Source organism: Telopea speciosissima, chromosome 1, assembly GCF_018873765.1.
Source record: "Telopea speciosissima isolate NSW1024214 ecotype Mountain lineage chromosome 1, Tspe_v1, whole genome shotgun sequence".
Lineage (NCBI taxonomy): Eukaryota > Viridiplantae > Streptophyta > Magnoliopsida > Proteales > Proteaceae > Telopea > Telopea speciosissima.
The window spans coordinates 61,211,063-61,234,924 of NC_057916.1; the positions used below are offsets into that span (position 1 = coordinate 61,211,063).

General features: G+C 42.9%; 1 pseudogene; it reads left to right on the forward strand.

Moving 5' to 3' along the window:
* Positions 1–23,862, forward strand: part of LOC122642626 — a 55,478-nt pseudogene that overhangs the window by 25,775 nt on the left and 5,841 nt on the right.

A 23,862-nucleotide genomic window follows, 5' to 3' on the forward strand; every position in this document is an offset into this window, starting at 1 on the left:
AGTAAAAAGCAAGCTGAGGAATAGTGCTCCATACCTGGGTATTTATAGAGTAAGGAGGAGATGAGACGGTTGGAAGAGTCCTAGTATGGTAGGAGTCCTTCTTTCGGAAGGTTCTCTCGCGTAGAGCCGAGTGGAGAGTTATTTTCGGGGTCGGACTCTTATTAAGGTAAGAGTCCATGTAGAGTGCGATTCCGTGATGCGCTAGGATCGTGGCTCGGTCCTTATCCCGTGATTCTCGGGATGTGCTGACGTGGCCCCGCGATCCCCGGTGGGGCGCTATGGTAGCCCCTGTGGAGGAGGGCTCGACCTACGAGGTCGGCCCGTGGGGTCGGCAATGGAGGTCGGCCCGGGAGGAGGTTGGTCTCGGCCATGAGGTCGGCTAGGAGTCTATGGCTGACCCGTATAATCTCGGCCTCAGCCACCGGCGGGCTCGCTCAAACCAGGCCTTGTCAGGTGACTTATCGGATATGGGGTCAGCCCAATTTCCTGCTCGGCCCAACTCGGTTCTCGGACTGAGGTCGGGTCGGCCACGTGGCAGCCTCTGATAGGTGGGGTGTTTTATGCCTCATCACCCACCATATCAGATCCTTCTTTTAATCTGCAACACATGTAGTCCATCATTGGACAGATAAGGAGTTTTAAATGACGTTATTTGATTTACCTGTGCTGCTGTGAGTAGCGATTACGTGCTTGCTTGGTTCTTCCCTGCTCCCCCTCTCTCTTTCTCTCTCTCTCTCTCTCTAAGTCAGCTCCTAGGTTACGACTTCCTCATGAACCCCACTGTTAATTTTCTTCTTCCTCCATTACTGTTCTCTTTCTTTTACTATTTTTTCTTCCATTAGTTTCGGTTCTACCCCATTCCCTGTTACCACCAAACCAGCAGGATTGACGGATATTTGATCAATCTCTCTCATCTTGCTTCCTTTCTCCCTGAAATCTTATGTCTTTGTTACTCACCCAGGGGCGACTCAAACCGTACCAAAGCTTTGCCTGGGTGGTGAGTTTCATGGTCAGTTTCAGACTTGGTATCCGCTCTTCCACTAGGTCCAGTTTCAGACCTTAAATCCTTTTTCTTGTATGTTTGGAGTGGTTTTTACTTTTTAGTTGTATTCAAGAGGAACTTAAGTTGGCAACCTAACTTTAACATTTCAGGAGAATCCGAACTTGGATGAGAGAGCTCTCTCGATTCATATGACTGCTGGTTACCGTAATCGAAGTTCTCTCAATCCGAACTTGGATTGCTGTAACTCAAGGTAGAAGAAGACATCTTCTTATTTTGTTATGACTTATGAAAGGCTCAATTACCAAATACTACTCTAAATTCTGAATTCTTAATGTTTTGTCCCGACTCATAAATTGCTATAGAAATTACAAATTTGCCACTAAACTCTTAGCTTGAGTTATTTCACATTCTTGTGGGCCCATAATGACCTTAATTTGGGACCAGGATCCTCTGCAGTACCGTCGGGGCGACGGTGCACATCCGACGGTATAGCAGAGGCCAGGTGGCACACATGGCACACATGGCCTCTGCTATGCCACCGGATGTGCATCGCCGCCCCACCGGTCCTGCAGAGGATTTTAATACCTTTATTTGGGTTTTGAACCACGGGATCACATCATCAAGGCTTAGGGAAATTATCCAATAGATCAAGGAGAATCCACTCCTCACTCACTGAATCCACACCGAAAATGCAGCAACTATTTCAACTAGGAGACTGAAAGACAACTCATACTATGCAACCTTTTGCTAATGAATCTCAAACTGAAAATTGCTGTTGCTGGACTCTTCAGAAGACTGGGATTAGGAATCTCTTTGTCTGTCGACTGCATCAAGTTGACTGATGGATTAATCAGGTTAACCTTGATTCTTTATAGGTGTCAAGATGTCCTGGACTTTTCTTGTTTAACTCAATCTGCTCGGTTTTCCACATTTCAGGTTGTCAGGCTTTGTGCTAAATCAAGGCAAGCTGTAAGCTTTCCTGTTGAGCATTTAACGCTGCACTATCAGGTTTATTACCGTACTTGCATATCCATTTATATCTGATCAACCAACCCAACAATTTGATGCATTTGTTCTTGATATTTCACCTGAAATCTATTAATTATATTGATGGTGTGTTATAGGTCCAACATCTCGATACTTCTGAAAAAAGTGAACTTCATAAATTGCAGCAACTGAAGGACGAACAAGGTGAATGTAGTTCTTTAGTTACTGACAATCTTTAGGACTGCTGGTTTGGCTTTTCATTGACAACTTGTAAAGCTTTTTCTTGGAGCTTATGTTAAAAAGTTACTCTAATTTTATTTTTTATTAAAGTACTCTTGCCTTTCAAAGGGAAGCGCCTAGGGCTTTTGACTACCCACTTGTTAAACTATTGGGTTGAGTTTGATGTCTTCTGCTAATTGTAGTATTTCTTGGATATATGTTGCTTCCTGATTAGTTAATATCTGTGAGCAGTAGATTCCTATCATCTATTGTGGAGTTTGTTGAGGGTTTCTTTTTTATTGTGAGCCTGTCCCAAAATAAATGTCTAAAGTAAACTACCAATTTTGTGATCATCCAATTTGCAATTTTTTTTAATTGGATGGCTTGGTATTTTTGTATTTTCTATTTTGATGGATCAAGCCACATTTTGAACTGTAGGATATTTACTGAATCTATCCGTTTCTATTGAGTTAATTACAAACTTCTGGTGATGAATTCACATAGAAATTATGGTTGTCTACGGTTGATCGTGTGATATGGGTTGTTGCACAAGCGGCAGTATTGTCTTTTTACCTTGTTGTAAAATGGGATACAAGGGTATTTATGTCTTGTACTCATATTCTGGAATGTTCTCCTCCATCTTATAATTAAAGCTGGCCTGTGTCCCATTAGACACAAGTCATTCTATTATTCCAACATGGCATCAGAGCGGGTTACTCAAAAACCTAATCCTGGTCAATCTCTTCCTTCTGTCTCTTTCTCGTTTTTAGCACCACCACCAAAACCGAGATCTCTCTCTCTCCTCTTCTCTCGGTTTTGCATCTCCACCACCACCATCCTCTTTCATTGCTCTCGGTGGGCTCCTTCTAATCCACCGAGAGCCTTTTCTCTCCTTTGATATGCCTCTCATGATCTAAATCACTTACGGGAATTTCTCCCATGTTTTGAGAGGTCTACGATTTTTTTTCTTTCTTTTCACAGTTTTTTCTGTGATTTGTTTTTCGATCTACAAGGCTATCCTTGTATGACAATTTATCAGTGCCAATCCCAGCTTGCTTGTTGGTGATTCACAGGGCCAATCCCTGTCTCTTGCTGCTCCAGACTCAAGCTCGATCAGATTTCAGGTTTTCTTGCTATCGTTTTTTCCAGGATTTGCTTGCACTCGACCTTTGCTGATTCTTCCTTTGATCGTGGCTTCTTCATTCTTCTTGGTATTTCTGGAGCTGAGTATTATTGGCAGTATTTTTCAAGGCCATCTCTTCGTTGTTGGCACCACTCTCTGCAGGTTTTCTTCACCAGATATTTTGGTTATCTCTTGCTTTGGTGATCTTTCTCTTGATTGATCAACCATGCCAGGCTCTGACGTTACTATTGGTGACTCTCACAATGGCGATAGTAATTCTGCCCATAATTTTTCTGCTTTTCCACCATGTGCTGTCAAGCTTGATGGCACCAATTATCTGACATGGTCACGGTCTTGCCTTCTGTCCATTAAATCTAAGGGTTATTATGGCTATCTTACTGGTACTACAGTCCGGCCTCTTACTGGGACTACAGAGATTGAAAAACGGGAGTGTGAAAATTCCTTGGTTATGGCTTTCCTTGTGCATTCTATGCAGCTCTCCATCCCTCGTTGTTATCTTCTTCTTGATTCTGCTGCCAAAATATAGAAGGCTGCCCAGGACACTTAATCCTAGGTAGGGAATGATGCACAGGTCTTTGACCTCCGAAAAAAAATTCATGGACTGCAGCAAAAATAAATGTCTCTCTCTCAATACTACAATGAGCTCTACTCTCTATGGCAGGAGCTTGATTTTTATGAGGAATTTGTTCCAACTACTGCTGCAGATGTTGCTAAGTTCAAGAAGCGGGAAGATAAGATCCGTGTCTATACTTTTTTAGTCGGGCTAAATGTCCATCAAATCCAAGGGTTATTATGGCTATCTTACTGGTACTACAGTTCAGCCACTTATTGGGACTACAGAGATTGAAAAATGGGAGTGTAAAATTCCTTGGTTATGGCTTTCCTTGTGCATTCTATGCTGCCCTCCATCTCTCGCTGTTACCTTCTTCTTGATTCCACTGCCAAAATATGGAAGGCTACCCAGGACACTTATTCCCAGGTAGGGAATGATGCACAAGTTTTTGACCTCTGAAAAAAAATTCATGGACTGTAGCAAAAAGAAATGCCTCTCTCATAGTACTACAATGAGCTCTGCTCTCTATGGCAGGAGCTTAATTTTTATGAGGAATTTGTTCCAACTACTGCTGCAGATGTTGCTAAGTTCAAGAAACGGGAAGATAAGATCTGTGTCTCTACTTTGTTAGCCGGGCAGAATGTTGAATATGATCAGCTCCGCGCACAGGTGTTGAGCCGTGAACCCTTCCCTACCTTGGAGCAATCATATGCCATAATTCAGCTTGAGGATAGGCGTCGTAGTACTATGCTGCCTACACCTGTTCCAGCACGTCCTGAGAGATCTGCTCTTGTGTCCAGCTCGTAGTCCTGTAATGATTCTTCTCGGTCTGGTGGTTCCTCAACCAAGGAACCTGTCAAGTGTGATTATTGTGGTAAGGAGTGTTACTCAAAGGATTATTGCTGGAAGCTGCATGGTCGTCTTGATGATGCCCCTGATTCCTCCAGTTCTTTTGGTCGTGGTCCTGGTCGTAGCCGTGGCAATTCCAACCAGCCTCATTCTAGCCAGGCCAAGCATACTGAGGCTTCTGACACCGCCTCTCCCGGCTCAACCTTGTCTTCAGATGAACTTGCGGCCTTCTGCCGTCTTCTTTCTAAGATGGACCAGCCATCTACATCTGCATCAGCTTCGTCTGCCTCTACCATTGCTGAACAGCTTCTTGGTAGTTCAGGTATTCCTTTTTGTGGTCGTAGTACATCTGTGCTCTCCTCCCCATGGATCATCGACTCTGGGGCTACGGATCACATGACAGGTTCCTCAGGATTTTTTTCTTAGTATTCTCCTTGCTTTGGTACAGGTAGGGTTCGTTTATCTAATGACACTTTTTCTTCTATTTCTGGTATTGATTCCGTTTCTTGTCCTTCAAATTTATCCCTTTCATCTGTGTTGCATTTGCCTTCTTTTTCTAATAATCTGTTGTCTATAAGTAGTCTTACCTCCAAATTAAATTGCGCAGTCACGTTTTTTCCATCTCATCAGGATCTGGTCATAGGGGCAATTTATCCCTCTCCATCTCCTCTAGCTTCTGAACTTCTTCACTGGCATCACAGATTGGGACATCCTCCATTGGGAACCTTAGCTAGACTTTTTCCTTCTTTTAAGCATTGTACTGAATTTTTTGCGATGCATGTGTTTTAGCCAAGCAAACCAGAACTACTTATTATGTTTCCGACAATAAAAGTTTAGTTCCTTTTTCATTAATTCATTCGGATATTTGGGGCCCCTCTCGGGTTGTATTTGTTACTGGTTCTGCTGGTTTATTACTTTTGTTGATTGTTATTCTCGCACTACATGGGTGTATTTGATGCATACCAAGGGGGAGGCCTTCTCTTGCTTTCAACATTTCCACCAGATGATCCAGACCCAGTTTGGGGCCACAATTAAGGTTCTGAGAAGTGACAATGGTCGGGAATACATTGACAACTCATTTTAGGCCTACCTTTCTTCCCATGGGATACTTCACCAAACTAGTTGTGTCGACACTCTGGCTCAGAATGGTGTGGCTGAGTAGAAAAATCGACATCTCTTGGAGGTGGCTCGGTGTTTACTCTTCTAGATGAATGTTCCTAAACATTTTTTGGAGTGATGCTGTTGTCACTGCAGCCTTCTTAATCAACCACATTCCCTCTCGTGTGCTTGGCTTCCGCTGCCCCTTGGATCTCCTACAGGGTTCTGCAATTTTTTCAGTGTCTCCAAAAATTTTTGGCTGTGTTTGCTATGCTCGTGACCACTATTTTCATGAGAAGCTTGATTCTCGTAGCCTTCGGTGTATTTGCTTAGGCTATTCTACCACTCAAAGGGCTATCGGTGCTATCATCCACCTACTCGGTGTTGGTTTGTTACTTTGGATGTCATCTTTCATGAGTCTGAACCCTACTATACTGTGCTTCACCTTCAGGGGGAGCTTTCATCTACAGTTGAAGATGGGCAGCCTCCTCTCATGTCGAAGACCTCTACTACTCCTGCCGAGCTTCCTTTCTTTGTAGTTCGGCCTCCACCAGCGATACGTGTCTATACTCGCAAAGGGCAGAATTAGACCACTGGTGTTACATCTCCAACTTTACCAAACCAATCTCTACCTCTTGGACCTGATCCTGCTGAACCAGATCATGCTGTCCTTGCTCCTGGTAATTCTCTTCCCTATTATGAACATGATCCTTCCCTTGATTTGCCTATTGCCACTCGTAAAGGCACTAGGTCCTGTACCTTACATCAACAACAACAACAACAACAACAACAAACTCAGCCGTATCCCAACTTCATGGGGTTGGCTACATGGATCCAAACACAATAAAAGAAAACTAAGTTCTAACAGGGGATGCAATATGAAAGAAGAAATGGAGACTGAGGAAAGATGGAATATGACACTAGATACAAAATGGAAAGTGAAGGATGAAAGATAGAGGAAAGCAGCCCAACCCAGCATTACAGGAGAATCTCAGCTAAATGGGGTCTGCTATCTGGATCCTTGCCCTGCAATAGGCCCTATCCAAAGTCATACTAGGTACAAGACCTAGGCTATGCATGTCCTTCCTCATCACTTCTCCTATGGTCTTTTTAAGCCTGCCCCTAGCTCTTTTAGCTCCTTCAATCGGGATCATATCACTCCCCCTTACTGGGGCATCCCTAGGCCTCCATTGAATATGACCAAACTACCTTAAGCGACTCTCTTGGAGCTTGTCACTGATCGGGGCGACTCCCACATCCGCTCTAATACGTTCGTTACGTACTTTATCCTTATTTTTCCTTGCATCCTATTGCTAAAACTGTCTCTTATGACTCCCTTTCCCCTTCCTTTTATAGTTTTATGTCTTCTTTGTCTTCTGTACCTATTCCTCAGAATTGGCAGGAAGCTATTGCCCACTCGCAGTGGTAGGCAGCCATGGTTGAAGAGATGTAGGCTCTAAAGAAAAATGGCACATGGGAGCTGATTTGTCTTCCTCCACAAAAGAAGACGGTTGGATGCAAATGGGTTTTTGCAGTCAAGCAAAGGGCTGATGGTACAATGGACCGATATAAAGCTAGACTTGTTACAAAGGGCTTTACTCAAACAAATGGGATCAATTATCAGGAGACTTTCGCTCCAGTAGCCAAGATGAAAACCATTCGTGTTATCTTGTCCTTTGCTGCAAAGTTGGGCTGGGATCTGCAACAGCTGGATGTAAAGAACGCATTTCTCAATGGAGAATTGGAGGAAGAAGTGTATATGGACATCCCACCTGGTTTCTCGAGTTCTAAAACTCAAGGAAAAGTGTGCAGACTGAAGCGTGCACTATATGGGCTGAAGCAATCACGGTATCACCCCGTGCCTGGTTTGGTAGATTTCATCAAGCTATGGTTGCAGCAGGATACTCTCAAAGCAATGCTGACCACACGCTGTTTATCAAAAGATCAGGTGGAAAGATTGCTATTTTAATAGTATATGTGGATGATATAGTCGTTACTGGTGACGACATTGGTGAGATTTCCAGACTCAAGAGCTTCTTGAGCAAGGAATTTGAAATAAATGATCTTGGACAGCTGCGCTACTTCCTCGGCATTGAGGTTGCAAGGTCCTCTAAGGGTATTTATTTGTCTCAAAGGAAGTATGTGCTTGATCTTCTCTCTGAGACAGGCATGTTGGGATGCAAGCCAGCTGATTCTCCTATTAAAGTTAATTCTCATTTGGTAAGCAAGGAGGGTGATCCCGTTGACAAAGGCCGATATCAGCGGCTTGTCGGACAATTGATTTATCTCTCCCATACCCGTCCTGACATCGCATATGCTGTCAGCTTAGTAAGCCAGTACATGCATGACCCATATTCTTCACACATGGATGTTATGCTGCGTACACAGTTATCAAGGTGGGAAGGCGACCATGGTGTTTTAGGGGTCAAAATTCAAGGCGACACCGCCATGACGCCCAAGGCGTCCAAGGCGAACAAGGAGCCTGGATGCCATGGCATCACCATGGCGACGCCTTGATAACTATGGCTTTGTATTCTCTGTTTCTTGAAATTTGCCCCAGGCCGTGGCATTCTCTTTGCTCCTCATGATCACCTTCGCATTGAGGCATACACCGATACAGATTGGGCAGGGTCATTTGATGATCGCAAGTCCACTTCTGGTTATGGCACCTTTGTTGGTGGTAATCTTGTCACTTAGAGGAGCAAGAAGCAATCGGTTGTTGCAAGGTCTAGTGCTGAAGCAGAGTTTAGGGCAATGGCACATGGCATTTGCGAGCTTCTTTAGCTTCAATGTCTTTTTACTGATTTGACTGTACCTGTCACTCTTCCTATGCGGCTTTACTGTGACAGCAAATCTGCTATTAGCATTGCTCACAACCCCGTTCAGCATGACGGGAACGAAACATGTGAAAATTGATTGCCACTTCAAGCTGGATTTGGGTCTTATTTGTGTGCCTTTTGTTCCTAGCAATGAACAATTGGCTGATATCTTTACGAAAGGTCTTAGTTCTAAGGTCTTTCACCCTATTCTTGGCAAGTTGGGCATGTGTGATATTTATGCACCAACTTGAGGGGGAGTGATGTAAAATGGGGTACAAGGGTAGTTATGTCATAAGGGTATTTATGTCTTGTGCTCATATTCTGGAATGTTCTCCTCCATCTTATAAATAAAGCTGGTTTGCGTCCCATAGACACAAGTCATTCTATTATTCTAACATCCCTGTTGAGACTAACTTATTAATGGAAGGGTGAAACTGATCTACTTTCTATGAGAAAATATCAAATATAGTTCTAATGTGGTTTGACATGTTTTTCTGGTTTCATCTCTTACAGGAGAACTGTCGAGCAGTGATGAGAAGAAGTACAAAGCCTTGAAACGGGCGACTGAAAGGGAGATATCTCAGAGTGCTGATGTCATTTGTTGCACGTGTGTTGGTGCTGGAGATCCTCGTTTGTCAAATTTCAGATTTTGTCAGGTTGATAAATCCCTCTAATATGAATCCACAAAATCTGACAAAAGTATGTTTAAATCCTCATTTTTTTTATATGTTATTGGTAATTCAATCTTCTGTTGTATTTCAGGTTCTTATTGATGAATCCACCCAAGCAACAGAATCTGAGTGTCTTATTCCTCTGGTGCTTGGGGTAAAGCAGGTAGGTGATCCTTAGTTTCTTACTGAGTAGAGTTTTTGTTAAATTATGGTGTGGTCTTTGGTTTGCTCCCCTTCTGAGTTCTGATAAGTTGCTTGTCTACACATCTGTCAAATTAGGTAGTTCTTGTTGGAGATCATTGTCAGCTTGGTCCAGTCATTATGTGCAAGAAAGCTGCTCGTGCTGGGCTCGCTCAGTCTCTCTTTGAGCGCCTTGTGCTCCTTGGTGTGAAGCCATTCAGACTGCAGGTGATAAGCTTGTTTATTTTGGGGTGTCTGTGTGCTTGTGTGCAGTGTATATTATTATTCTCAAGGCAAAGTATTTTACATACATAATGAGAACTTGGTTGTTGTTGATGCCTGAAACTGTTCTCTTTCTACTTTTATGTTGCCCAAGAAGTGTAGGATCCCATATTGACATTAGATATAAATGCCATTGAGTTAGTCCTGGAATCTAGATACTTCTTTTAGCCAAAAATAAAAGAAGGGATCTAAATGCTTCTTGGGCAATTTGTATTTAGCTCTTACTCTTGCATAATGCATTAATTTAAACCCCCCCTTTGGCTATCAAAAAAGGGGCCACAGCAGCTACACGAAAACGCTTCAATGACTAGTTTGAAATTTGAATATATAAAATTTTCAGCATTCTTTTTTCTCTGTGACATTTCTTGTATCTTTTCAGTTCTTCATACGGAACTGGCATCAAGAAGGAACAGTGGAGGACTGATTCTGGGGTCAATCGGATCATGGACAAAGAAATATACAGAATATGGTTGTGATGCCCGATCCTCCCTGTTCAAGGGAGGACCCACTCCCTGTTCGGCCATCGTCGGTAGCAGGAACAGGGTCTAGCGATGGTGTTTTGCCTTCAGTGGGGCGGAGTAATGAGTCTAAAAGGGCTTTTGCGGCTGTGGTCTCGCACGCAGTTTCCTTCAAATCTCCAAGCGTGGATGTTAAGTTACCTTCGACTCACCTTGGCGTTCCTGCAATTTTCTTCTCGGCTGAAGAGATTGCTCGATTGGAGACGCCGTTTCAGTCTGCGTTGGTTGCAAAGTGTTCGTATGGGCGTCCGTCAATTTTTGACATTAAACGTTTAATCCAAGCAAATTCCACCTTGCGGCAGATGTTGTTATCACTTCACTTGATCCCAGGCATCTTCTCTTTCGATTCTTGGACCATGCGGCCGGATTACTTTAGAGTATGGCTCAAGGAACAAGTTTTCATCAATGGGTTCTCATTCAGATTTTTTAAATGGACTCGTTCCTTCAAAGCGGGGCTTGAATCTCCGGTGGTCCCAATTTGGGTGTCGTTTCCTGGTCTACCTATTATCTTTACCAAGGGAATTTTTTCTTATCTGTGGCAGGAATGGTAGGGATGGTTTTGAAAGTCAATGGGGCGACGGTGGGATGCACTTGCACGGTGGCTGCCAGGGCGTGTGTGGAACACCCCGATCGGGTGTGAAGATGCTGGTTTTTTCCAGAGGGTAGTATTTGAGCACAAGCCTTTGTTTTGCATGGGTTGTTCAAAGCTTGGCCATGGTGTAGACACTTGTCGGAAAAAAATTTCTTTAGGGGATGTTAGAAATCGGAGGCAAGCGAGTGTTGCTGCGGAAGGGTCACAGCCGATGGTGGGTGTGAATGAGGATACAATAGTAGGGGTAGGGCCGGTGGCTCTTGTAAGCGTGGAAAAGGGGCTAACTCCTGATGCAGTAGAGGGGACTTCATTATCACATGTGGTGAGAAGAGCAAGCTGCCAATGGCGGAGGATTGCAGAAATCACCGGATCTTTCAAGGGTGCTGGAATCTGTAGGTGGCAGAGGGCTTGAGAGGAGTGACGTTGGGGTTGGGGAGTTTAGTTTGGGAAGGAATCCTGTTGAAGGGGATTTGGTTAATCAGATCCAATCGGATGTAGGTTTTTTGGAAGGAGATGGAGCTAATGCCAATTTGGGCGCTGATTTAGTGGAGAAAGGCGTGGTGGTTACTACTTCTATTAACCCTCACGTAATTGTTCCTTTGTTTTCAAATTTGGAAGATATTGAGGTGGCTCCGGATTTGGGTTCGGCTTCGGATTCGGATGTTGGTTCAAAATTCAGCCGCCAAGATGATGTCCAAGCGTGGGAGGAACATGGTACTGTTGAGACGGGGCATCAAAGTAAATCTTTGGTGTCGAACCAAAGAGAGGGAGGAAGTTCGAATGTGCATAATTCCCACTTTCACGATGGGGCTATCGTTTTAAATATGCCTAATGAGGTGGAATCAGTTCAAAGATCGGAGTCTCGTGGGTCGGGTTATGACCATTCTGATCAAGAGGAGGTGCAAGGCGGGTAGACTCAGGTGTTGGGTAGGAAAAATCGTGATGGACGAAGGAATGCCCTTCGAGGGGGTCGTGTGGGTTTCCATCTGACAACTCCAATTATTGTCAGAACTCAAAGTCAAAGGAATGCAAATCTTGGTGTTAAGGTGGTAGACACGGTGGACGCGGCGGTTGAAAAATAATCAAGTTGAGAAGGAGTTAGGAGTGGGGTTGCAAAAAACTCCATCTCCCTTTTTGCCTGAGGAGGAGGCTCTTTTGGCCCGTGTAGCTTTTGATCGGCCTGGCTTATATGCTAAGATTCTCCGACGATCGAAGAGGATAAGGACCCCCTCAGTGCGCCTCACAAACCCCCCCGTAGCCTTATTTTATTATTTCTCTTGGGTGAGCGAGTGGCTTGTTGCCCTCGCAAATATGTTTTAGGACTGAGTCCCCCCTCTAGCTTTAGCTTTCTTTGCCTTTAGTTTGTCTCTAAGTTTGTTTGCCTCCTTTTTAATCTTCAATAAATTGGTTAAATTCCTTAAAAGTTTCCTAGTTTTTGTTCCAAAATACTGATGTTGCAATAGCATGTGCCTTTTCATGTTTTGTTGTCTTAGCAAAAATAAGTGCCAATGCAAGTCATGTTGAAGTGCTGCTCTCCCTAGGTTGTGGTTTGGTAATACTGCTTGAATTAAATGCCAGCAGGATTGTCTACTCATACAGTTGATGCATGATGTGGGCTTTTATATTTGTATTACCTACTAAATTATATGTTTCAGCTTTTCTTTGTAAAAGACATTTTTGTTAGAAGTGGATATATTGTGATCCCTTCATTAACTGCACCTAATTGGTTTTGTTGCATATCCTATTGGCGAAGAATTTCTCCATTTTGTTCTACTATTGATTTAATTCAATGTGGCATTTTGCATACTCGTGCTCTGAATTGCAGGTTCAATATCGTATGCATCCATCCCTGTCTGAGTTCCCTTCTAACAGCTTCTATGAAGGAACACTTCAAAATGGGGTTACCGTAAATGAACGGCAATCATCAAGAATTGACTTTCCTTGGCCTGTGCCAAATCGTCCCATGTTCTTTTATGTTCAGGTACGGACATACTTTTAGTTGGATCTTTCTTTCTAAAATTAGGTCAATTGGTCAAAATAGTATTTTCATTAATTTTTGTATTCTTGGTGCATGAGTTATTTATTTTAATCAACAATTCTTTTGATAGATGGGACAAGAGGAGATCAGTGCTAGTGGTACTTCGCACTTAAATAGAACAGAAGTTGCAAACGTTGAAAAAATTGTAACGACCTTTTTGAGGAGTGGTGTTGTCCCTAGTCAGGTACCACATGTTGTGACCTTCTATTGCCCTTTGAACTACAGTATATGGATTTTGATTGCTTTCTGAATTTATTTGGATTTTAGATTTTGCAGATTGGAGTTATAACACCATATGAAGGGCAGCGAGCATATATTGTGAACTACATGTCAAGAAATGGTGCTCTTAGGCAGCAACTCTACAAGGAAATTGAGGTACCTTTGGAGTTTGGACTTGATTAATATTAACTTCGGACATGCAACTCTTATTTGCTTGCTGCTGCAACATAATTATTTCTTCTCTTTTGTTTTATTGAGGAAGAAGAAACATCCTTTAGTTTTTTCCTCTACAGGTTGCAAGTGTGGATTCCTTCCAGGGAAGGAAGAAAGACTACATCATTTTATCTTGTGTAAGGAGCAATGAGCATCAGGTCAGTACTTGATCTTGTTCGTCTCTTTTCTTTTGGCGGCTATGCAATTTATGGATCTTCGGTTTAAGGATTGACTATGCCAAAAATTGTTGTCTTTTGATAAATTTGGGTTACCAGTATGTATCAAAAAACCAATATTTGTGATAAATCAGCTTGTGCAGAATGGTTGGAGTGTGCTTATATAAATACGTCACATTTGGAAAAAAATGTGTTTTCTTTGAGATCTTCTTAATGGTCAAAAAGAATTTTTATTCCCTGATTTGATGTGATTTTTGGTCACTTTTTTTTACCCCGAATATTATGTGGGACCCGGGGGAGGCCCCTAGACTTTATTGATCAAACTAATTAACAAAAATAGGTACACGGGGGGACATAGCCACCTTACCCCAACCCAAGGATACAGAATCACTCGACTCATCTCACTTAAAGCCCAACCATACAATGACACTAGAGGCGAAAATAACACAAATAAAATCACCCTCAAGCCCTTTGCACCTTAGAACTGGGAAACCCAATCTAACCTCCCATAGGATCCTACTAAGCTCTCTGGGGAGAGAGTTCTCCTCGTGGAAAATAGTGTTGGATGAAATCTGACAGGTCTGGTTGGCAAGGTGATCCGCTGCCCTGTTGCTTTCCCTAAATGCAAAAACAATGTTCGCCCTGGACAGCGTGCAGTACTGGAGAATTTCTCGGAACAGTTACCAGCCCTTCCACAAGGTGCATTTTTTTTCTTTTAGCCATTAGGGTCACCATGGCAGAATCCGTGTTCACCACAACATCTGCCAATCCCAGAGTCACACACCATTTCAGACCATCATGCAGCGCCTTCAACTCGGCGACAGAGTTCGTGCATTCACCATAAAAATTAGAAAAGGCCACTATCATCCTTCCCTCCTTGTCCCTAAGGATCCCCCCTCCACCACCAATCCCAGGGTTACCTTTGCTGGCATCATCAACATTTTTTTTTGGTAAATAAGTATATTACCAAACCCCAAGAGGGGGCAGGGAAGAAAGAACCAAAGAACCAATGCACAAGAGGGAGAAGAAAGAGATGGGGGAGGAGAGAGAGAAAAATAAAAAGCGAGGGGAGGGGGCAATCCTCCAGCCTACATAGAGGAGGAGGACCGCAAAAGGGCAATATCAAGGCCCCAAAAAGTCAAAATATGTCTGTTCCTAGGGATGTCCGTGAAGGGCCTCTGACGGATATAACTGAGTTTGGAGGACACATCGAAGGAGATGGCTTTCCAAATCACATCAAACAATCTAGAGTTGGAAGTCCATCTCCTGAGGTTCCTTTCCATATAGATATGGTGAATAGCGGTGCTAAAGACCAGCTTCCCGATAATGTCACAAATGGAGTTCTCAGAAAAGGTTTTGAGTAACCAAAGCCATTCACGGTCAAAACTCCTGACCCTTCTGCTACACGGCCAGATGGAGGATAAGGCCTTTTTCCAAATGGTGGAGGTAAAGGGGCAATCAAAGAAGAGATGAGGGGTATCTTCGCGGCCGATCCAGCAAAGGTTGCAAGAGGGGGGGCTAGGATGGTGTGGTGAATTAGGAAGGCTTGGGTAGGCAGGCAAAGTCTGAGGGCTCTCCAAACAGTTAGGCTATGGCGGGGCACCATCAACATTAAGTTTGACTAAAACAAATGGGGGGCACCAATAGACAAGACGTGGCAATTTTGTTGTAGATGCTGTGCTTCTGAGTCCAAAACATTCAAATATTAGTGCCTCCCTGGCATTCCCTGCCTGTTTGAGTTTAACAGGGAAGCAGAGACTGTTCACCCATCTTTTAATTGTCCAAATAATCATCCCTGTGGTTCTTGCTCCCTCGCCATGCCTACGATTGTTTCTTTCACGCTAGAGTTCCCAAATGATTAGAGAAGGGAGCAGCCCCATGATGAAGCCGCAGAGCTTTCTTCAGCTTGCTAAACCTTGCCATTAGCGAAGCTTATTCCTAGTATCTTGAGCTTGCACTATAGCAACATCAAACACCATTGCAAAATGAGTCCTGACCTTTAATGCCACTACCCCGTCAACCAGGCAGTGGTCCATCGATTCAAAACTAGGGTTCCCACAACACACACATTTGGAAGCCAACGGAATGCCCAAGGACATCAGGGTATCGTCCGTGGGTATCCTACCATTGAAAGTCTGCCAGGTGAAAAAGGCAATTTTAGTTGGTAAGGCCTGGTTCCAAGTCCAATGGGCATAGGAGACCAAGGGAGACCGCGTTCTAATTTCATTCCAGGCTAACTTGGCCGAAAACCGTCCGTCATTGGCCGGGGTCCAAACCAACCGATCCTCAATGTTTGTAAATTCCATACCCCAATTAGCAATGCTGTCCCTGATCTCCAACTTATCAATTCTGTTTAAGATCACCATGTTCCACTCTCCGTTTTGCAGCACCGCATCTTTTACTATAATTGAAGTATCCACCTGCTGGGCATTATCAATCGAATCAATAAGGGAATTCTCATCGAACCAATTGTCAAGCCAAAAGTTAGCGTTTCCACTGCCTATCAACCATTTGGAGTGGGCCAGGAGAAATTCCTTATAGGCTAGGGTGCTTCTCCAGGACTTCGACCCCACCCTCCTTTGTTCGCTCATGACACAGTGTAAACCTTTGAAAAACTTTGCTTTGAAAAAACCGCTCCACAGGGAGTTTTCAGAGAAGATGCGCTAAAGGCCCTTCAGCCTCAACGATAGCCCTATTTCCTCCAATCTCCTTTCACCCAAATCGCCCTCCTCTAAAGGTTTGCACACTTTGGCCCAACTGACCCAATGATGGCGCTTTCCCCATTCCGAGTGACCCCAAAGGAAATCAGCGCACATACTAGAGAGAGCTCTAGTCACGGCCTTGGGCAGATCCAGTGTGGCAATCACATGTATTGGCATCGAGGCCAACACGTGTTTCAGTAAGATAAGACGTCCCCCTGCCGATAGAAGTTTGCTTTTCCAACCCGCTATCTTCACTTTGACTTTTCCAAGAAGATCATCAAAGAAACAAACATTGAGTCTACCCTACCTGAGAATAGTGGTGCCCCCAAATAAGTTAGGGGGAGATATCTTCTGGAGAAACCGGTGACACACCCCACCATAGAATCCCTTGCTTCAGATGCTTTAGCACTTATGACAAAACAACTCTTAAGCTTGTTAACCTACTGTTCAGAGAAATTTTCATACCTGCTAATGAAACCAAGGTTCTGTTTGAGAGACTTCTTCAACCCCTTAGTGAAAATAATGGTATCGCCGGCAAACAGCGAGTGGGAAATCCCTAGGCAGCCTTTAGGAAGATGGAAATACGCCGCCCTGCCTTCCACAAAGAGGTTTTTTAACCCTCTTTTTAGCACCTCTTCCGCAATGATGAATAACGCTGTGGAGAGGGGGTCTCCTTGTCTCAAACCCCTGGTTGACTTAAAAACGTAGGTTGACCACCCCAAACTATAGAAAACCAATAATTCTCCATGATTTTTTTAATTAACTCCACCCAAGCATTAGCGAAACCAAACGTTTCCAAGACTGGATAAAAAAATTTCCACTCCAGACGGTCTTATGCCTTGGCCATGTCCAGCTTTAGAATGACATTTCCCCCTCTAGTAGCCCGATTCAGGTCCTACACCACCTCTTGGACCAAAGAAATGCTGTCATGGATGCACTTTCCCGGGATAAAAGCCCCTTGGTCCTCTGCAATCAGGCCCGGTAACAAAGTGACCAGTCTAGTCGAAAAGATTTTGGCAATAATCTTGAACGAAAAATTGCAAAGGCTTATGGGCCGAAAGTTTGCCCTTACCTCTAGATTTCCCTTTTTGGGATGAGGACCAGGTTGGCCAAAGTGTAACTTTTTGGAAGAAAACCCCCTGTGAAAAAATCCTTCACTGCAGCCCAAGTGTCCTTCCCAACTGTCTCCCAGCAAGATGTGAAGAAATATCCAGAGAATCCATCTGGTCCTGGAGCACTGTCACAAGATAGTGAAAAAATAGCTCTTTCACCTCTTCCAGTAAGCAACCCCGAGTCAACTTCAGGTGTCACCAGTTGTGGAATGCATTCTAACAAGGATTCGTCCACCACACTCCCTTGAGAAGCAAAAATATTAGCAAGGTGACGAATTGCTTCAGCCTTTATCTCATCAGGGTCTTCTAACCAAACCCCTTCCGTAGATTTAATTTTATTTATTGCAGCCTTTTGTCTTTGCACCTGCACCATGGAATGGAAAAACAGGCAGGGAATGAAAATTCTTGCAGCCTTTATTACAGCCTTTTGTGGTCACTTCTCAATTCTCGTATCTTCTCCTTTCTCTCTCTCTCTCTCTCCCCTAGAACCCTTTCTCTACCTTTGTTCGAACACTCCCCCTCAAGCTGGAGCATAGAAGTCAGGCATGCCCAGCTGGTTACAAATATAATTGATTCACCCATACCCCAAAGACTGTGTAAACACATCAGCTAGTTGTTCCCTAGTTCGAACATGTTGAGTAGAGATTAATCCTTCTTAAATCTTTTCAGGGATAAAGTTACAATCTATCTCAATGTGTTTTGTCCTTTCATGAAACACAGGATTGGTGGCAATGTGCACTGCTACCTAGTTATCACACCACAAACCCATCGAATATGGATTTTGGTGCTCCAACTCCTTGAGTAGTTGCCTTATCCACATTAACTCACATGTAGCATAAGCCATAGCTCGGTATTCTGATTCTGTGCTTGATCTGGCCACGCACTTTGTTTCTTGCTCTTCTAGCAAACAATATTTCCACCTACAAAGACACAGTAACCTGTAGTCAATCTCTAATTTATTGGAGATCCAGCCCAATCAGCATCAAAAAATCCCTCAATCCTATTGTGATCATGATCATCATACACCAACCCACGATCAGGGGACTTCTTCAGGTATTGTAAAATACGAATAACATCATCCCAATGTGAGGTGCGAGGAGAGGATAGAAATTGACTCACTATACTGACAGGAAAAGAAATATCTGATCGAGTAACTGTTAAATAATTCAGTTTGCCAACTAGTCTTGTATACTTCTTTGGATCATCAAGGCCATCTCCCTCATATGCAGTAAGCTTCATGTTGGGGTCCATAGGAGTATCAAGTGGTTTTGCCCCAACATTCCTGTCTCTGCAAGTAAATCAAGAACATATTTTCTTTGTGAAATAGAAACTCCCTTTTGTGACTGAGCTACCTAAACACCTAAAAATATTTCAACTTTCCCAAATCCTTAGTTTGAAACTTCTACTGAAGAAAAGCTTTCAAACTAGAAATACCAACAATGTCATCTCCAGTAATCACTATATCATCCACATATACAACCAAAAGGATCCTCCCTGCGCTGGAGTGACGATGGAAAACTGAATAGTCGTTGTTACACCATTGTAGGATTAAGCGCTTGCCAATCCCCCAAAAGAAGCCTTGTGAGGGAAGGTGCAATTTTAATTCCTTATTGCACACCAGCCAACGCGCATCGCTCCCTCGCCCGAGCCAGGATCTGGGCAAGCACGCCTAATAACAGAGTACCCATGGCACTAATACACACCCAATAACAGAGCACCCATAGCACCGGGGAGACTCAAACTCGCGACCACCTGCTCTGATACCAATTGTTGGAACAGATGTCTTCATGATTGACTATTTCGCCGAAATTGGAGTACTTTGGGTTCCAATAGATGCAAGGTCCGGTATTAGGAACTTGAAGCAAAAGAGCAAGATCATCAAGTGAGATTTCAATGGTGACGCCATTGACAAAAGAAGTGAATTTCAACTCTTCGGCCATCCCACTAAAGCGGAGATTGTTGTAAAAATAGCGAACAAGGGTGGGGTAGCAAATCTCCGGAGGGTGAAGAAGAGATTCCCATCCTAGAGCTTGAAATTGATCTTGGAGATGACTACCTTCAAATGAAGCGATGTCAAAGAAACGACCTTCTTCAATTTTTCTTGAAGCGAACAATGGCCAAGTAGCAAGAAACTCTTGAGAAGGAAAGTGTTGAACAGGCTGATTTTCTTGATGAGAGGCTCCTTGAGATTGAGAAGAAGGTCCCTGAATAGGAGTAAATCGTCCTCCTCCTCGCCGTCCACGTTTGGAGGCGGGTTCTTCTCCGATTATAGGTGCTTTTCCTCTTTGACTCATATTGAATAATAGTGAAGAATATGAGAGAGAGAGTATAAATTTGAGTATTGGAGTAAATCACACTTGCTTGGGGTTAATAATAGATGAATAGTGAAAGGTAATGCCAAGAGAGGTGAAAAAGTGGGGTAAATATAGGCACAAAACAGTCTGCCAATGGCTAGAAAACAGTCACTGGACCTGATTCGGTATGCCGAATCAGGATCCGGTATGCCGAATCAGGATCCAGTATGCCGAATCAGGATCCGGTATACCGTTTCCTGGCCAACGCCTACAAACGGCTAGAAATTTAAACCGATTCGGTATGCCAAACCGATAAAATGGAAAAATTACATCTCGAAAGTAAATAACCACCGTGGAGTGATTCAAGATGTTTAATTTGGAATCAAGATGCCGAATCAAGCTGTTTCAAGAACAAAATTCATTTTCAAGCAAAAAACACTTATACACATGCTTGAAAACTCTTGTATCTCAAAGAGATGCTTGAACATGGTCTTTGAAACTAGTCCTTCTCTCAGTCTTTTTCTTCACACCATTCTTTGATACTTTGTCTTGGTTCAACAAGTTTTTATAAGCTCCCCCTTACTTGATGCTTATTTCTTGTAAGGTCTCTATACAATATAACATAAGTTAATTCAACTAACTTATTTGTTATCATCAAAACCGTATAAGGTGATGCGCTCAAAGCATCTAAGGTTCATTGTCATTTTAGGACATAATTCTGTCCTAATCCGGTATGCCGTTTCCCAATTCGGTATACCGGATCATGGAATCTATCCGTTGACCAACGGTTAAATCCTAACAACCATGACATATCAAATTCAAGCATAACCTCCGAGAAACGGCCAAACCACGCATGGGGAGACTGTTTGAGCCTATACAGAGATCGCTTCAGCTTACAAACCAGATAAGACTCCCCCTGAGTAACAAACCCTGGAGGTTGCTCCATGTACACTTCCTCGTGGAGATCACCATGAAGAAAGGCATTTTTTACATCCAACTGATGTAACTCCCAATGATGTGAAGCGGCCAAAGAAACCAACAAGGGTGCAGAAGCCAACTTCGCAACAGGAGAAAAAATATCAGAGTAATCTAACCCCTAAACCTGAGCATAACCCTTAGCAACAAGGCGAGCCTTCAAACGAGCTAGTGAACCATCAAGATTCACCTTAACAACATAAACCCAATGACAACTAATGGTAGACTTACCTGCAAGTAAAGGAAAAAGATCCTAGGTATGGTTCTCTGTAAGAGCAGCCAACTCCTCTTCTGTTGAGGAAAGGACCTCACACACTCCATATCATGGTTTTGATGATAACAAATAAACCAATTGTGTACTAACTCATGTTCTAAATGCATAAGAAGCCCTTTTCAAGAGTATGGCAACAAGTGAGGGGGAGCACCTAAGTTCAAGAGTCTATATACACAAGCACTTCAATAATTCATGGAAGAAATTCAAGCTAAGCTATGAAGTACCCAAGACACGAAGCACCCAAGACTTGAATTATTTTTGAAGTGTTGAAATTGTAATAATGTTGTAAAGATGTATTAAGGTCTAAATCAATGTATCGCACACACAGACACACGCATGCATACATGAAGAAAGACCTTAGGAGGTTAAAAACAACCCAATTCCATGTGCCCATGCCAATTGGAAGTTATCCCATATCAGTCCTTTAAAGGACTTACAGTATTTCAGCAAAACTGTTGATTCAGTATACCGGATCTGAAAATGGCATACCGAATCCCTTTAATCCCACAGATATAAGTCACAGAGAGCAAACGGAATGCTCTGGATCTGAATCCGGCATACTGGATCAAAAATGTCACTACAGACCTTGATTTAGCATACCGAATTCAATTATAACCGTTGGGACTTGATCGTTGAGTCAAAGGCTATATTTTAAGTAATTTGGTGATTCAGCATATCGGATTGGGAAACGGTATACTGGATTAGCTCTGTCTTTTGAACCCGATCTTAAGACAGATTCCTAATTAAATTGAGCTGCCTAGCCTATAAATAGGTACTTGTTTAAGCTCTAATTAATACTAATCACCATCATTAAGTGACTTTACTACAAGCTCTAAGTGCCATAGCTAAGTGAGCATTCATTGATTTTAAGCATCTAATCATCACAAGCTCATAGACTCAAGCTCCTCTACCTCATCTAGCTTCAAGCTCCAAGGGTGGAAGGTAGCTTACACTCCTACTAAGGTTGAGGTAACCCTTTTCTTAGTAATTTTACTTTATGTTTTAATTGAGTCCTCTTGCTCGGAATCAAGATTTGTACGAGTTCTCTTGCTCTTTCTCAAGATTGTTTTTAGTGGAATTCTCTCTAAGGTGAGAGGAGTGGATGTAGGCAAGTTTTGGCCGAACCACTATAAAATCTGTGTTATTTGTGTAATTACTTTAAGTTTGTTAATAACTCAATATTCCACAAAAGATTTTATTTTATACTAGCATCACCTATTCACCCCCCCTCTAGGTGTTTTTACATCTTCCATTGCTATCCTCCACCAGAACTAGATAATGCCTCTGTGGTAGACTTGGGAAGAGGATGAGTCTCAAGAGTAGAAAGGCAAGCACGGAACGAAACAAACCAGATAAGAAACCACATTTGATAGAGGGTGCTGAGTACAACTATGAGTACCCTTACGTAAGGCAATAGGTACATCAAGATCAGATATAGAAGCAACAAAAGTACTTACATCGGGATCCGGAGTGGAAGAGAATGGTTTAGACACAATAGAGTCAGGAGCAGGAGTTGCACGTGGTTGCCAACTGTAGACAAAATGAATAAGTGGAGCTAGCGGTAGTGGTGGAGGTGGAGTTACCTGTAGTGGATGGGGAACTTCATATCGAAGCACATAAGTGGGCACAACATCATCCAACTCAAAAACCGCAAAAGACTCGTCATGATAAGAAGTAGACTCAAAGAATGACACATCAGCAGTAACAAAGTATTTACGCAACGCAGGAGAATAACACCTATACCCTTTCTGAGTATGAGAATACCCAAGGAAGAGACATTTTAGTGACCCATAATCAAACTTAGAAAACCCAGGCCGGTGATCGCGAATGAAGAAAATACACTCAAAAAGAAGAGAATGAGTCACCTCCATCAGATGTCGGTTCTTCTGCTTTGCGACCCCATTCTGTTGAGGAGTGTCAGGGCAAGATGACTGATGGATCATACCACGGTCACATATAAAGTTTGAAAAAAGAGCTGAAAAATATTCTTTTGCATTGTCACTGTGCAAGACTTTAACATGCATATTAAACTGAGTATGTATTTCATTAAACAAAAGAACAGAATATGGAAAATAACTCTGAATGACTTTTCATTAAATAGAGCCAAGTGACTCGGGAATAGTCATCTACAAAAGTAAAAAATATTTAACTCCCAACGTTGATGTGATAGGACATGGACCCCAAATATTTGAATGGACTAAAGCAAAAGGGTGCGCAAACCGCTTATTGACTCGAGACGGATAACTCACACGATGGAGTTTACCAAACTGCTCGGACTCGCACTCTAGACTAGACAAAGAACTAAGCCTAAGATCAAGCTGCTTCAAACTTTCCAACGAAGGATGCCCCAAACGACAATGGATTTGATGATGAGAAACCGCATCAGAACAAGCAATAGACTGAAGATCATCGAACATATACGGCCCCCCTGACTCACGACCTTAACCAATCGTCTGCTTTGTCACAAGATCCTGGAGAATGTAAGCATCAGAAGAAAAAGTTACTAAACAATTGAAATCCTTAACAAGTTTATTCACAGATAATAGATCATGAGGAAATTTTGGTAGATAAAGAACAGAGGACAATGACAGAGAAGGGGTCAGTGGAACAGGTCCTAAACCCTAAACCTCGGCAAGAGAGCCATCAGCTAGGGTAACACTGGATAAGGAATTACACAGAGAAGAAAAGTTACCTCAAGATCCTATTATATGATCGGTTGCACCTAAATCGATGATCCAGAGTCGAGAGATGGTGGAAAGACAGGCAGTGGCATTACCTGTTTGGACAAAAGTAGCAGTGGAAGCAGAAGTAGAAGGTTGAGAAATCTGAAACTGACTGTATCTCTTGAACTCCTCATCTGACATCCTCACCATCCTCCCCTCAGACTGTGAAGACTGAGTAGTCTCTGTTCCAGACTCACTTTTGGTGGCTGAATTAGCAAGCT